This window comes from Colobus angolensis, unplaced genomic scaffold (assembly GCF_000951035.1).
Source record: "Colobus angolensis palliatus isolate OR3802 unplaced genomic scaffold, Cang.pa_1.0 Scaffold99, whole genome shotgun sequence".
NCBI classification, from domain to species: domain Eukaryota; kingdom Metazoa; phylum Chordata; class Mammalia; order Primates; family Cercopithecidae; genus Colobus; species Colobus angolensis.
In genome coordinates this window covers 392,369-395,825 of record NW_012123931.1, presented here as the reverse complement: position 1 = coordinate 395,825, position 3,457 = coordinate 392,369, and the positions used below count along the sequence as shown (strand labels likewise).

At 43.4% G+C, this 3,457-nt stretch overlaps 1 protein-coding gene across 1 annotated transcript in view; it reads left to right on the top strand.

The window, feature by feature from the left end:
* The first annotated feature begins 2,662 nt into the window (after positions 1-2,662).
* NRG4 (neuregulin 4) overlaps positions 2,663-3,457 on the top strand; it is a 123,620-nt gene continuing 122,825 nt past the window's right edge. Inside the window, exon 1 of the transcript XR_001000700.1 lies at positions 2,663-2,726. The gene's annotated coding sequence lies outside the window, so the exon portion shown is untranslated. The remainder of the gene's footprint in view (positions 2,727-3,457) is intronic.

Genomic DNA, 3,457 nt, shown 5'->3' with positions numbered 1-3,457 from the left:
AGGGGCTGGCGGTCAGAGCTGGGCAGGGGGCGGAGGCCGGGGCTCGGCCGTTTCCAGGGCTGCCACGCAGAGCGCGGGCTTCGTGGCGTGGGTGAGGGGGTCGCGGGGCAGGCTCGGGACCTGAGTGCGAGCGTGTGGAGAGGCGAGGGGGCCGCGAAGGGTGGGTCTGACGGGGAGGCAGGCGGGGCGCAGAAGCAACAAGTGCGGAGGCCGAGGTTGTCTCACGGGGAAGGGGAGGACCCCCGGGGGATTTCGTACTGCTGAGAAGGGGAACCTCCCGTCGCTTTGGCGCAGCGCTTTGCAGTTTTCAGAGCACTTTCCCAGTTGCTCCGTTTCATCCGCGCGGGGCGCCCGGTGAGGGAGAGGACGGCACGCAGTGCCCCCTACGCTTGGAGGCCACCGAGGGGAAAACGCCTTTCTCTGTGTGGCTGGAGTCATAGCACAGTCAGAGCCCCTTGACTCTCAGTCGGCTGCCTGGGAGAAAAATACCTGTCAGTACATTCATTTGATAGCCTCAGCTCAAGACCATTGTAGGACAGTGTTTCTCCTCTTTTTCTCTTTCGTTATCTGACTCTTAAAAGGGCTTTTTACACGCCCCCATCTCCTTTCCCCATGAAATTCCAGTACCACAGATACACTGGCGACCTGCGTATGTGCTGTATGTGTATCTGTGCTTGATGCATAAAAATAGTAACATTGCGCCCCTTGGAGGCAGCTTCGTCCCGGTGGAGAAGCCTGTCCTCGGGCCATGGTTCCCAGTTACCGGGTGGGTTAAGCGGAGTCACTGAGCAATGTGGATGCACCTACAGATATTCTCTGTCGTTTAAAAAAAAAAAAAAAAAGCCCTCACACGTAATGTGTACAACTCTTTCTAATTAGTGTCTGCAGGGTCTGCTGTGAATACGGCCATTTAAGCAGCTTCTGGATTCATAGTAGCTTGTTATCGTTGGTCTTCACCAATTATTGCTAAAAATATAGCCGTTTTCCTATAGAGTGTTGCCATTTTTATGTGAAAATATTTGAAAAGATGGGAAATCCTTGTTTCTGGGACACGAAGTTTCAGAATGGCTTTTGGCTCTGCAGATAGCCTTGATTTCTGATTCTTGTACCTCTTCTAAAGTGTTTTTATTTGGTTAGGTCCAGTTGGCCTTTCAGGAATGTCCTTTGTCTTTTCTTTCTGCCGTAGCTTTTTTAGAATGGACATAATGGAAATGGTGGAGTTGAAGGACATCAAAACCACCTCTTGGAATTGCCCCAGGGTCTTGGATTATACGGGAATATCTATACAGGAAGTATCTTCTTTTGGCAAACAGAAAAAAATGTAAAATTTCTTCAGATCCTCCCTCGCCTTTCGGCATTTCCTACTCAACTCTAACCTCTAATGGTGGAATTTCAGAGGAAGAAACACTTGGAGATGATACTTGTAGAAGCTACCTGGGTTGCCAAAGGATTTTTCTACATTTCTAGATGGAAGAAATGCGGACTGGAAAAGAGAAAGTGGAGATGGGTTAAGAAAAATTAATGGAGGATGCATGGGAGGGAAGCTATAGTTTTCTGACAGTCGGTGACAGCATTTTAACTACTACACTTTATTTAGAAAAAGCTTTGGCATACCTTGCCCCAATTGTTATCCACTCCATTTTCCCCCTTAGTAGAACTCTACTTAAGATTTGATTGAAACTATTGAGAAGCATCCAGTTACAACGCTAATTAACTCTCAGACTATGACAAGTATTTTGAAACTTGTTGAGAGAAATTTGAAGACCACTTCAAATTTCTGCCAGGAATCTTTGTATTCTAATAAAATATTTTTGAATTCGGGTTCATGCCACTTCAAGGAAACATTTTTTTCTACAATGGCTATTATAATATAGCCATTATGTGGAAAATTACATGCTAATAACGTTTACCTATGTATTTTAAGTGTTCTGGGTTTTTTCCTTTTCTGAGTAATCCGAGTTTATGGAAATTGTAGGTGCAACCATTTCATGTTGTACCGTGAAGTCAAAAATCCCAAAACATGTATAATTTGTCAACTCTATGCTGCCCCCTGGTGATGTCCTACTTCACAGCACCTCCCCAAACTAAAATCTAACTTTGATCAATTTTTTAGGGTGTTGAAAACTTAAGTGTGGACAAGATGCCATTCTGCATTCTTCAAACTGGACCTTCTCTTGTTTTCAGATACCCTAAGACCTAACACCGGAGGAGCATTAGCCCTTGAGGCTGATCAATCTAGAGGAATTGTGAAGACCTGCCACAGATCTCACTTTCACTTGGAGCATTATTCTTGAACTTACCTGGCTTATAAGATTCACTTGGGAACACTTGCTTAAAATCAGATTCTGTGAGTCATAAATTCAGCTGATTAGAAAAAAAAAAATGGATTCTGGAGCCTCCTTTCAAACCCCTTGAAATCTAATATGAGGGGGTTGGCTTGTGATTTTTATTTTTAACTGCCCCAGGTGATTCTTATTGACAGGAGAGGGTGGGGGAATCCTGGAGCTATAAATAGTACAGGTGCTGCTTCAGTACACTGCAGGTGACTAATGGGAGGGAATTTTGTGAGTGAAGGAGCTTAGTAGCAACAGGAAAGTATAAGAGCTGTAAAGCAGTAGTGGAACTGTGGGTTTAAGCTTGGTATATCACTTTCTTGCCAGACATACCTGTTTGTTTCTAACGTGGCTGTAGTTGGCATTCTATCCCATACCAAGATACCTTTTGAGGTAAGTCAGATTTTCTTTTAGTTAAAAAGACTACCTTTTCAAGAGTACCAGGATCACATAAATGGAACATTTGTACATGTATGTAGCTGCAAGATTATGGGAGGATAGAGATGATGTTGATTCTGTGAATGTCTGAAAAAGATTGATAACAGAGTTAAATCTTTTGTTCTCTTGAGATAGTTGCTTGTGAAAATAGAACAAGTGAATCTGATGCCATGTGATTAGTGAAAATTTGAATAATGCCCAAAGTCCTTAAATTATTAATGTGATGTAAATGTTAATATTTTGAAAACTCTTCTAAATGTTATAATATAACCTCACTTATTTGGAATGTACAGGTAGAAAGCCAATCTGAGTTGGTAAAAGCCTGAAAAATGGAATATATGTGACTTTGTGTGGTATTTATTTTAAATTTGAGTACATACAATAATATCTAAGTCATTTTTTATTTTTATTTATTTTTTTGAGATGGAGTTTCGCTCTTGTTGCCCAGGCTGGAGTGCAATGGCACGATCTCGGCTCACCTCTGCCTCCCAGGTTAAAGTGATTCTCCTGCCTCAGCCTCCCTGAGTAGCTGGGTTTACAGGCATGCACCAACACACCCAAGCTAATTTTTTTGTTTGTTTGTTTGTTTTTGAGACGGAGTCTCGCTCTGTCGCCCAGTCTGGAGTGCAGTGGCCGGATCTCAGCTCACTGCAAGCTCCGCCTCCCGGGTTTATGCCATTCTCCCG